The sequence below is a fragment of the Lolium rigidum genome, chromosome 6 (genome assembly GCF_022539505.1).
Source record: "Lolium rigidum isolate FL_2022 chromosome 6, APGP_CSIRO_Lrig_0.1, whole genome shotgun sequence".
NCBI classification, from domain to species: Eukaryota; Viridiplantae; Streptophyta; class Magnoliopsida; order Poales; family Poaceae; genus Lolium; species Lolium rigidum.
In genome coordinates, this window is record NC_061513.1 from 241488034 (window position 1) to 241501399 (window position 13366).

General features: G+C 41.2%; 1 pseudogene; it reads right to left on the reverse strand.

Annotated features, from left to right (window-relative positions):
- Positions 1–13349, reverse strand: part of LOC124663875 — a 21328-nt pseudogene extending 7979 nt beyond the window's left edge.
- Positions 13350–13366: the final 17 nt, after the last annotated feature.

The window sequence follows — 13366 nt, forward strand, 5'->3', positions numbered from 1 at the left end:
GAAAGTATTTGTGATTTTTCTTCAATTTTTATGGGTTTAATCTAGAATAATTATTGTTTCCACTTCCTTAATTATTTTAGTTTTTATGTTTATTTAAACCCAATGTTCAAACAAAATATATGTAATAATTTTGGTTCTTCATATTTTCTAATTAAGTATTGATTCACTTTCGTTTCTAAATTTTCTAGTTTACCTTTTCCTATTTAAATTACTGATTTTTCTTGGATGTATTATTCTAGAGTTTGATGAGTAGCCGCACCGCCACTTAGCCATTCTTTTTTCACGAAGGTCGGTACCAGAGTTTCATGGTATTGGTATTAAAATGTAATTGCATTCAGAAACTTTGCACTAAAATAGACTTTTTTCAGCTCACTATAAGTAATCAACCTTACACAACTTTCATATAAAGTGATTGATTTTTAAGATGCTCCAACTTACCTATTGGGAGTTAATAGGTTGAATCTAACTTTGATATCCAATGACTATGGGAAATTTCAGTTATGTGATAATTTCATTTGTAGAAATATTACTGATGGGTTGGAAAGGGAATATTTCTAATGGACCTTTGGACATTATCTTTTTCACTTTCTCTTCCTCAAGATCCCACATACTACATATTAATGAAAATACCTAGTAACTTTTATTTATACAAAACGGACGGAATACGGACTAGGTGTGTTATATGTCATAGTATACAACCCGTACATATGGTACGGATCCCACGCATGCATCTTGTTTCGCTTTGAATGTTGTAATATGTATACATTGCTTTATATGTGATGCATCTAGTGTAATATACTTGTTCAAATAAAACAATTCTTAGTCATGTTTGTTAATAGATGTATAATACCTATGTGTTTTCAAAATTCCATAACTCGGTGAACATGTTGATGACGTCGAGTAAGCTACTCAATAGTTTGCGTTTAAATTTTCCAACAGAGTAGTACCTTCATTCCAATGAATAAGGTTTATAAATTTAGTCAAATGTCAAAGTAAGGAAGGCCAAATTGGAGCAAAATAAATGTCATTAACTAGCTTGTAATTTCCTTATTTATTATCCTACATTAATTATGTATCATTTCCTTCCATACCTTTATGAGCTGCAATGCCCAAAATAACCGTATGTGCTTAATTATATAAATTCCTAATAGAATGCCTAGCTGTTAGATCACAAAAACTTTTTTGAGTAGTTAATCTTGTACATTGTGGTTATTATGGACTTTTCATCTCATACCGATAAGGAGGTGATAAATACATAATTAATGCATAAAGATAAGTACTCGTACTCCGTAATGTACATACCGATAAGGGGTAAGAAAATAAAAAGTGGTTAATTAATGGCATTGATTTTATAATAATATTGACTTCCGTAATTAATACTAGAAAACTTTGAATGCATACTCCCTTCCACCGTGACAAAGTGTACTTCTATCATTTGATCTAAGTGAAACTTATCAAATTTGACCAACTTTATAAGAAAAAATAGCAGAATTTATGACACTAGCTAGATTAGCATCTCTAGATCCATCTTAAAATTTAATTTCATAATATACCAATTTGATGTATTATACTCACTCTGTACCAAAATATAGTGCTTATTAGGTTTTTTTGAAGTCAAACCGTGTAACCTTCGACCAAGTTTATACAAAAAAATCCACTTATAGATTATCTAATCATTACCACTGAATTCATAATAAAGTATAGTTTAATATATGGTATAAATTTGGTATTGTAGATATAGATAATTTTCTTAATAAATTTGATCAAAGTTCGTGCAATTTGACTTTTGCGGAAACCAGTGCGCACTATATTATGACAACGAGGGAGTATGTTGCTACTCTTTTCTACAAAATTTGTTATTTTAAAAAAAATAACTTATGATAAAAGCTAGAAGTACACTTATTCGTAGACTGGGGGAGTATTGCGTGTACAAACTACGGACTAAGTTCATGTTGAGATTTTTTTTTGCCTAATTAACATGTGCGATTTGGGTCTAGTAGAAAAACTAGAGTAATTCACTCATGTAGTTTGGACATCTTGATGCACGCACAGGCAGCCGCCCCAAGGGATTGTTGTCCAGCTCACTTTTTTCTTTGTACAATAGCAGCGGTTTGGTAGCCTGGATCATTTGGTTGTCCAGGCTCACCCACGTTGTTGCATCGCATATAATTTAAAGCATCTCCGGGCCTGCTCTTGGAGGAAAGGCTGAATCGGCCGTTCTTATTGGTCATGCCCCGTTCTTAGCTCTAACCTGCACGCATGGGGAAGGGGGAAAGAGACGTCACGTCCCTTCGGGAACACGCACCATAAATCGCCTCACCACCCCACTCCTTCCCCTCACTCTCCATCTTCCACTTCCACCCCCAACTTGTCACATCGAAACTCGGCGGTTGCACTACCACCACCAAATCCGCCTCACCGCAGCGAGGAGGAGGAGGAGGAGTGGGATCGAATGACATGTAGCGGCTGGTGTGATCAAAGTAAGAGAAATGCACACTTCTTTGTGCCCACAACTCTAGTTTCGGTCACACCATCCCTTGAATACCCGTTTAATCATGTTTGTGCATTGTGCTTGGTTGAATAGCATCAATTGTGGTGTTCATTGTGATTTGTATTACGAGGCCTTCATGTTTGCTTCTATTAGGTGTTTCTTTGTTATGTGTTCTTTGGCCAATGATTACAATGTGGCACAATGGAAGGCAATGGATTCTCCTTAAACATAGTCCTATGTGCAAGCACATTTTTTTCTAAACCAGACATGGTTTGAGGCCAATCACTTTGCCTTCTTTGTGATCCTATACATGAGGTACATGCTAACCGTTGGCCTAGATTGCACCATTGTGGTGTCTGTTACTTCTTTGTTTCTTCTCTAGGCTAAGATGGACCTTGGCGCATCTGCGGAGGTTTCCGGCGAGGGTCCTAGCAAGAGATAATGAAGATGGCCGACCACTTCCACGATGACGTGGTCCGGAGAGCTTTTTCTGCATCATCTTTGACCGGACCTTTGGCATGCTCCAAATCCCATCAAAGTTCGTGGAATGGTTCAGATCCATCCCTGGGAAGATCCCCGTCCTCACCAACACTGGTTGCAGCTCGAAGATGACTACGAAGATCCATACCAAAACGGCGATCATCGATCAGGGGTGGGTAGCCTTTGTAGTTGCCCATAAACTGAAGGTTGGTCACTTCCTCACCTTCCACAAGGAAGCCCCAGGCCTCTACATAGTGGTCATCTTCGACTACACTTGCACTGAGGTCATGACTAGGTGCCCGGACCACGAGATACCACTAGGTTGGTCGTCATAGAAGAAGTTTGAAGTTGTGTTGCTATGTCTCGCTAGTGTCGATGACCTAAGGTCGTTTAAGTTGTGTCAGAATATTGGTACTATGTGTTGATGAACTATGATCGTTAGTTGTGTCAGAAAATTCGTATTGTGTGTCGATGAACTATGATCTTGTCTAAATTGCAATGCTAATTTCTTGTCTGCTATTCAGCTGAGGTAACTGGACTCACTATCTAGGTGGCAACCAAACAAGGGGGGGGGGGCTTGTATTAATGGGCTGCTCCATAGCCTTCAAACCGGGCAACCAAACAATCCATACCCAAATCTCCATTGGGTAAAAAATCCTTCCCGAGCAACCAAATAGATGCCCATTTCTAGCCCGTGGCTAGTTCCGAACGCGTAATGGACTTTGGAGCCTCTCCCCACTAAGCCCCAAAACTGGCACATGCTTTCAAACGTGCCCTAGAAGGCTCCGACGGACCCAGACTCAAAATGTATATTATGACAATACCGAGTATAGTTTACATCCAGGTTCAAAAGAAAAAGGAAAATTATAGTATGGTCTTGGAAAACTGCTGATAGGACCCTATTCAATGAGAATAAAAGCGGCCTGGTCCATGTGAGCTTTCTCGAGAGCTTCACCGCAACGACACCACGGGACGAACCACTTGGGTCATGGAGTTTGCCATCCCACCTAAGTGGAAGCAAGAAACCTCGCCAGATGGTGAGAAGCCCACTCCGAGGAAGACAAACTGCCTCCCTTTTGCACACATGCTGACCAGAGATGTACCGTAGCTCGACTTAGTCGTACTTCGGCTACAGGATCCAACAGCCAGGCAGAGGCCGGCCATCTACCACCTGGAGGTGGGCGTCGTTGCCTCGCAAAATGAACCACTAGTGTTGAGCTCCAGGACCAGGATGAACATGATGAAGACCAGATACCCAACATCTCTTCTCTTCCTTCTTCTCCTTTCCTTCTCCACCATGGCGATCTGTAAGGAGACAAGAGAGAGGAGCAACGAGCTTATTGTGTCCGCTTCCTCGAGAACCACGGCTATTCATCGTCCACCATGGACTGCAGCATAGCAAGCAGCTGAAGGATTCTCCAACCGTCGCTCGGGGACATAGGAGAACAAAGCGGCGATGGCATGACGCCATACTCCATGGAGGCAAAAAGAACCTAGACACATAACCTAGACCTAAATATGTTCATAGGAGGGACCCTCACCCGTCTCAACGCCGGCCACCACCAGAGGAGAGAGGGGAGGGGCCTGCCAGCCCTGGATTTGAGAGGACGGGGAGACGGGTTACATATTCATCAACACATTTATTTGTACTTATAAAATGTTGAAAATGCGTAGGTACGTATTACATATCTTCTAATAAACGCAAAAATGTTTTGTTTTCTAAGAAGCCTTATATTTTGAAATGGATGTAATATAAAATAACCCATATACAGTACGGATGCTACACATGCATTTCCTTCCACTTTTAACGTACGTGAAAAAGCTATATACAAATGATGCATCTTGTCCATAATATGTTTGTGCGGTACTAGTAGTGTGGTATGAATTAAAAAGTAGGTGTTTTTCATTAGTATACAAATATAAATACTAGTAACTTGTTATAAAAGAAGTTTCCCCATAACCCAAATTACACATTTATCAATGGATGACTAGGAATAAAAACACCCCTTACTACCAGTAAGAGGTAAGTTCAGGTGTCAAACACTCATTCACTTATCTTTATAGGTGTGACTATTTCTCAGTCGTTTGAGAATTAATTTCGTGCTTAGTTAGATGATGTCTTCAAATCTCAGTTGCAATTCATGTTACAACTCATAACTAGCACGAATCACAATGCAAATTAAATGGTGTAGAACTTAACTAAGCATGAAGTTAGTTCTCAGCTAGCTGAAACTAGCAAATCCAATCTTTGTAATACAACATATTATTCCACAATATATCCAAAATTCAGTAAACCATGCTTCCAGGCATGTATTTTCTCTACACACTTGCATGCTCCAGCTGTCCTTTGTACAGAAATTGCTTTCTCGAGGTTAACCATAATTCAGTTTTTTTTTGTGTGGAAAGAACCATTATTCAGTTTTGTTCCTTTCATACTGTAAGAGTAGGAAAGGTGCCACGGCATGCCGGTTCCAGATTCCGACCGTTTTGTTTGTTTGGAATCCTGCCTAAATATTAAACAATTTTCATCCATGATCAGAAGATCGGCTTGTTTATAGTACTTTACCTTGTTCGATGTGCTTTTACGCTGTTCAAAAGTTAAATTCTATATATATATAGCTTTGTCATCAATATCATATTGCTGAACATTCTGGTTAGAGAAACAATTAGGAGTCCCCATTATGAAAATAAAATAAAACTAAACGTGATGGTCTTATCACCTATGCATGCATGGACTCCTCCAATATTTGTTTTTTAAAGAAGATTCCTCCAACATATATATCACGTGTAATTAATCCCAATCAAGGTAATAAGCATGTACACAAAACAGGTCAGATTGTCAAGTTAGGATTGAGATTTTGTTTTAATTATATTTGCCAGGAAATTGCTAACTATTTTTTAAGTCGTTGGCTTGGGAATATCAAAAGAAATTGAGTTGGAATGAATTTGGAGTAAAATTTCTACAACCACTAAAGGGGAAGGAGGCGAAGTGCATGGCGACGGCCGCGCCGTAGGTCTAGGTGTGTGGGTGGGTAGGGAGGCGGATGGAGGAGACGGTGGCGGCGGATGCGTTGCCTCGCATGTCCGAAGGGGCGTTAGTGGAAGTGGTTGTGGGGCAGACGGTGTTGGATTGGGCTGGTCTTCGGATGAGAGGGGGCATCGTGTGGAGAGAGAGAGAGAGAGAGAGAGAGAGAGAGAGAGAGAGAGAGAGAGAGAGAGAGAGAGAGAGAGGGAGAGAGAGGGAGATGGAGAGAGAGAGGGAGAGGGAGGGAGAGGGAGAGAGAGAGAGAGAGAGAGAGAGAGAGAGAGAGAGAGAGAGAGAGAGAGAGAGAGAGAGAGAGAGAGAGAGGGAAGGCCAAGAAGAAAGTGACTAATGGGCGAGAGATGAGATCTGGGTACTAGCCCGAACAAAAAAACATGCGTGGAGGTGAGCACGGAGGGGCGTGCGAACCCCCCAAAACCTCTCGTAACTTCATGTGAGAAATAAGGAGAAACGAACCAAAGATGGGGACCATTCAGGTGTTGTTGGGGCCTCGTCTTTTGTCCGCACCCTAAACGGACGGATAGGAGAGGTTTAGGGTGTTCGTTTAGGAGAGGTGTGGGGGTGCCTTTGGAGCTACTCTTACATCGATTCAATACATGCCAGCAGTCTAGTAGTAACGGCTGGAATACGTGTTGATCATTACTTCATTAGCAGGCTGCAGAAAACCAGTGATATATGACGACATCGCTTAACTAAGCGTGACTGCCGTCTCGCAAAAGCAAGATCGATTGACATGCATGTTTGGGTTTACCTTTAATCAAACTTTTAGATATATACAAATGCTCAAACCTTAATTTGTATCAACAAGCGGGCCAATATTTTTTTGAGAATTTATTAGTACCTTTTTTTAAGAAGAAATTATTGTTTGTAAAATGTGGTATGTAGTTATGCTATTACAAATTAAAAAAACTTCTGATACAATATGTCATTTCTTTTTTCTTGTTGCAGGTATATCTAAATATTTTTTTAATCAAGCTTCCAGAGGTACTGATCAGTAACTCCAGGGCCCACCGGCTGGTTTGCTGTTTGGATGGGTCTAAAGTCTAAACGTAGATCCGCAATTCCTGGAATAAAGAGGCTTTGTAGACGAGGCATACGAAGATACATACGGCGGCACAGCCACGTATTGTTGCAAGCGCACAAGGCTCTCACGCGTGTATTGGCGTGGAGCGCGTGATCACAGGTTAGACCGCCAAAATGAAAATGGCGTGAGCGCCATGGTTCCTTTTCTCCAAAAATACAAAGAACCGGACGCCGGGAAAACAGGAAACTGATCCAGCCTTTTTACTGTCATGGTACTTATCTCTTATGAATGGAAACAAATAACTGAAATAACTTTCTTCCATGTTTTCGCGCTAAACATTAATTAGCGCGTTTCTATCCAAAAAGTAGCATGCATTTTACAAATTGATCCACCATTTTTACTCGTATGATACAGTAGGCTGGTTTGGCAAATTTCCATAGTTCGTCCAATACTTTTGGCATAATACATTGTATAGACCACTTTTTTGTACGCCAGGTCCATTCATGATAAAAAAAACCCTACAATATTGTAAGATTTACCAAGGGAAATATAAAGCAGACCATCACAGCTTTGTTATCAGTAAACCTAGATTTTGAGTGAACAATCACGCCTAATTACAAGACATAACTAAGGTAGAACTATATGATAAGAGAGAAATCAGAATAAAATGGCATAGGGAACGGATGGTACCAAATGGTGGAAATTCACTCGGCGGCAGGAACACCCCTCCCCCCCCCCCCCACCCACCTTAATATCGTACATAAAATAGTTGGTACTTGGCGAGAAGAAAGAGGAAGACAAGGATTGGTTGTCATCGAACGCACCTTTAGTTGAGAGAAAGATAATGAGTGTGCGATTACAAGTGTAGTGGGATTATAGAGATTGCGGTGGTTCTTCTGAGTTTCATCCAACGACCCTTGATGTTTGGACTACCATCGACTGGAGGGGATAAAAGTCGGATGGTGGAACTTGGGAGAAGAGAGCAGAAGAGGGGGTGGGTGCTGTTGCGGCATACTCTTTTCATCTGTATTTAAGGAGTATGGTTGGTCAGGCTTGTCTACCGACATTTTATAATGGCAACGTATTTAATAGTGCCATGTATTTTTCCTCAAAATCGATAATTTATCTTAACCCTTAGATCTAAGATTCTTAAAATCCTCGCAATGTAACCAGTCTTATTATAAATGATCGCCCAACCCGGCCTATCCCTAAGCTAACCCACACCTAATTCCTCTATCTAGCGTGCCATGCCTCCCACGAACCGACTAGACCGACTTGCCACCATTCAATCTCAATGTCGCCATCCAGGATGTTGAGGGCACACCACAAGAGCCTCGTCATCTACCAACATCACCCTTTGTGACTTCTTCCTAGATGCAGAATCGAAATAAAATGGTATAAGGAAGGGATTGTACCACGAAAGAGGAAAACATATATGATGGTAATTATGTTGGTATCTAGAAAGAAGGAGGACACATACGACTCGTTTTCATCGGTTGCACCCATAGCCAAGTGGGAGATCGCGAATTTAAGTGTATAGGGGGTTATGGAGGACATGACGGTTCTTCCAAGTTGCATGTGAAGATCGCTGATGTTTGGTGGACTAACATTGGCTGAAAGGGGGACAAAATTTGGAAGCTGCCATTTGGGAGAACGGAGAAGAATAGGAGGCGGGTGCTGTTACGGTATGGTCTCTCCATATATATCTTTATCAAGTGTGAAAATCTAGACTTCACCATCGGGTGTATAAATGTTTTAACCCATATATATCGTAGTGCATAATAGTAACGACATATTTATTCGTCGAGGTCAATCATAGAGCTATATAATGACATTTTTCTTTTTATGTAATCAAACTTAATATAATTGTATGCCTAGTCCTGCCTACCCGTAAACATAACTCCCCTCCACAGGTGCGTCGACCCCTCCCACAAATCAACTAGATTGGCTTGCCGTCATTCCATCTCAATGTGGTCATCCATGATGTTGAGAGCACCACACCCATCCTCCTCTTTCGAACCTTCATGACGTCTACTTCAGTGAGCTCATCATCTTGATTTTCCATATCAAGCAGTTCACAATTTATTCTCATTTATTTATGGTGTATTGATTCCCCCCACCCCCCACCCCGGAAACCCGCCAACCATGGTTGTATTCATTCCTTCCAAATATGGCCCTCCCCCATCAGGATCACCCCCAAGCATATCACAATATAATATATATCTCTTGGACCTTGGTTATCTTTATATGAAACATGTAAAGGTCATTTAGAAATTTTCACCTTAAAGTAATCACTTCTTATCCGCCTAGTATAAATGTGACATCCCAATCCACATCGAATTGCTATATAAACTTAAACTAGCCATCCAAATCTAATCCACGCATTCTTCCTTCTAGCCCATCTCCTACCACTCGCATGGACCTTCCTTACCTTCCCATGTATATGTGTTCATTGGCACGTGTTGCCCTTTCTCTTATCCCCTTCACTTCAGCGACCCTCACGTATCCATTGTCTGAATATCCTTTCTCTGATACCTTAACATAATTGAATACCTCACATGGCATAGTAAATTCCTACTTGACATTATATGTTTATACATTCACACTCCTCATTGACCACTCCCTATAGTATTCCATGCATATGAATGCTTGTGGCAATTAAAATACCTCTATCACCTACTGCTAGGACTCTACCTTCCAAAGAATGCCTCAAAAATGATGTTAGGTGTGCACTAGGAGATCAACAATTACTTACCCCAAGAGGCTCACTCGTTTCAAACATTGTATGCTATATAGATTGGAAGATAATAAATTAATTGATTTACATGTACATGAGTAAGTACTATAAGTATTCATATGGGAATGCCTAGCACCATGGCTAGGAGAGCTCTAGTCGGGTTTCAGTCAAAAGTGCAAAATAGATTAAATTAAGGAAATACGCATGCCACTCACCGTTAGGCCCATTACCACCCCTAGACCTATCGCAACACCTCTTATTTGCAATAATGCATGGGCCCATACTTACATTTGGAAACTCAAATCATCATATGTTTAGCAATAAATGATGAACCTCATAGTTTCATTCCCATTCCAGCCAATGTGTTGCAACGTTGCCGATAAAATTAACTATATAAGCATATTCCCATTAGTTATGTATGGCGCACAATATTTTGGTACACATTGTCACACGAGGTGCATTTGGCTACCTAAGGAGTTGCTCGGATAAGCCCACCTTAGCTTGGGTCTGCTTCAAGTGGGCAGGTCTAGCACCATGGCTAGGCGAGCTCTAGCCGTGGTCCAGTCAAAAGTGTACTAGAACAACTTAAGGAAATACGCAAGCGAAGCACCCTTAGGCCCATGACCACCGCTAGGCCCATCGCAACCCCTCTTTTTTGCATTCATGGGCTCATATCCCTACTTTTGGAAATTTGACTCGTTATATATTTAGCAATAGATCATGAATTTCATCGTTTTTTCCCCATTCCAACTAGTGTGTTGCAATATTGCTAATAAAAGTAACTATATATGCATATCTCCTAGAATTATGAATGACGTGTAATGTTTTGGTACACAAATGATCACACAAAATGTGTTAGTTTACCTTAGTAGTTTCTCAGCCAAGCCCACCTTAGCTTGGGCTAGCTTCGCGTGGGGAGGCCTAGCACCATAGTTAGGCAAGATCTAGTAGTCGTCTAGTACTCAAAGGTGCACAATAGAACAACTTAAGGAAATACACAAGACAACCACCCTTAATCCCATGTATAGCCCTAGCCCCATCACAACGCCTCTGCTTTGCATTCATGGGCCCATCTCCCTACTTTTGGAAATTGAAATCATTATATGTTTAGCAATAAATCATGAATTTCATAGTTTCTTTCCCATTCCATCAGTGTGATGTAAAATTTCCAATAAAATTAACCATGTATGCATATCGACTCAAATTATGAAGTACACAAAATATTTTGGTACACAATTGAGCACAGTGGCTGCATTTTATTACCTGGGCTCAGCCAACCCCACCTTATCTTGGGCCAGCTCGGGACATCCCTAAGTGAAATTTAACCCTAATTTGTTGCCTACAGTGCACCAGGCGGGGGAGGGGGAGGGACCATGTCCTTTGTTTTGCCGCATTGCATTGTACGTTTCTCCATTCACACTCTTCACTCACCATCCTCCACCGTCTTCCTTGACTATGGATGCTTGTGGCAATGAAATTTCCTTTGTCGCCTACTCGTAGCTCTAACTCCCAAAATATCCCTTCATAAATGCGATTAGTTGAACCCCCAGCTGGTGATCGCTAATTATTTACCCAAGAGACTCATTTGATTCAAACATGGACCTCTAGATGAATCAAAAGCCAACAAATTCAATTGTTTATAACATTAAGTAATATAAGCCTTCGTGTGGGATAGCCTAGGTAGTATCATGGCTAGGTGAGCTCTAGTCGTGGTCCAGTCAAGAGTGGACAATAGAAGAACTTACATAATTATGCAAGCCAAGCTTCACAACCCCCCAGGCCCATCACAACCCCTCCTTTTATATTCATGGGCATGTCTCCCTACTTTTGGAATTTAAACCATTATATATATTAAGTAACAGAATTTCATAGTTTCTTTCCCGTCCCACCTAATGTGCTACAATATTGCCAATTAAATTGACCATATAAGAATATCGCCTCAAATTTTGAATGACTCATAATATTTTTGTACACATTTGATCACACGAGGTGTGTTTAGTTTCCTATGGATTTTCTCAGTTAAGCCCACCTTAACTTGGGCCAACTTCGCGTGGTAAGGCCTAGCACCATGGCTAGGAAAGCTCTAGTCGTGGTCCAGACAATATAGCAGCTTAAGGGTATACGAAAGACAAGCACCCTTAGGCCCATGGCCACCCCTAGGTCCATCAAAAGCCCTCCTTTTTGCATTCATGGGCTCGTGTCCCTACTTTTGGAAATTGAAATCGTATATATTTGGTAATGAATCCAAATTTCATGTTTATTTCCATTCCATGTAGTGCGCTACAACACTATCCAATAAAATTAACCATATACACATATTGCCTCGAATTATGAATGATGCGTCATATTTTGGTACATTTTGATCACCCGTGTTGTGTTTGGTCACCTAAGGATTTGCTCGGCCAAGTCCACTTTAGCTCGGGCCAACTTCGCTTGGGCATGCCTAGTAACATGGCTAGGTGAGCTCTAGTCGTGGTCTTGTCAAAAGTACACACAATAGAACAACTTAAGGGAATTCGAAAGAAAAGCACCCTTAGGCCCATGGCCACCTCTAGGCCCATCACAAGACTTTTTTTGCACTCATGGGCTATCTCGCTACTTTTGGAAATTCAAATCGTTATATTTTTTAGCAATAAATCTTGAATTTCATGTTTTATTTCTCATTCCAGCAATGTGCTACAACATGGCCAATGAAAATTAACCATATAGGCTTATTAGCTTGAGTTATGAATGGCGTATACTTGTTCGTACATATTTGCACATAGGGTGCACTTGATTGCCTAAGAAGTTGCTTGGTCAAGCCTACCTTAGCTTTAGCCAGTAGGCCTAGCACCATGCATGGCTAGCAGTGGCGGAGCTGATGTACAAGTGTTGGGTTCAGTTGAACCCAACGAATTGCATCAAACCTTTAATAATTTGGTCTTTCACTTGGCTCACTAGAGGAAGAACACAACAAAACTAGTAGAGCTGAACCCAACGGTATTTTACTCCAGCTTCGCCCCTGATGGCTAGGCGAGCTCTAGTCATCCTCTAGTTAGAAATGCACAATATAACAATCTAAGGGAATATGGAAGACAAGCGTCCTTAGCCCGATGGCCATCCCTGGGCCCATTGCAACCCTACTTTTTTGCATTAATGGGCCCGTCTCACCATTCCACCTAGTGTGTTGTAACATTGCCAATAAAATAAAGAGTATACGCATTTTGCCTCCAACTATGAATGACGTATAATATTTTGATATACTTTTGATCACACAAGGTGTGTTTGGCTTTCTAAGGAGTTGCAATGGCACCATGCTGTTGCACACACATCGAATAGGCCACACCTCTTATGCCAACTGAGGTTACCCACCACCAACTGTCCACCACACCCACACTCTCAACGGTACGAACTACCAATGCAGATGTTTTTGGGCACATTAACAGACTAGCTTAGCATGGATAAGTGCAAAACCTAACTTAACCTCCCATCACCTTCCGGTGACAGACGGCGCGACATGCACACGTACGCAGGCGGAGACAGAGCTCGACGCAAGACACGACGGCTTGACGACGATCGACGACGCCTTTGGCATGCACGCAGGGAGGCCCA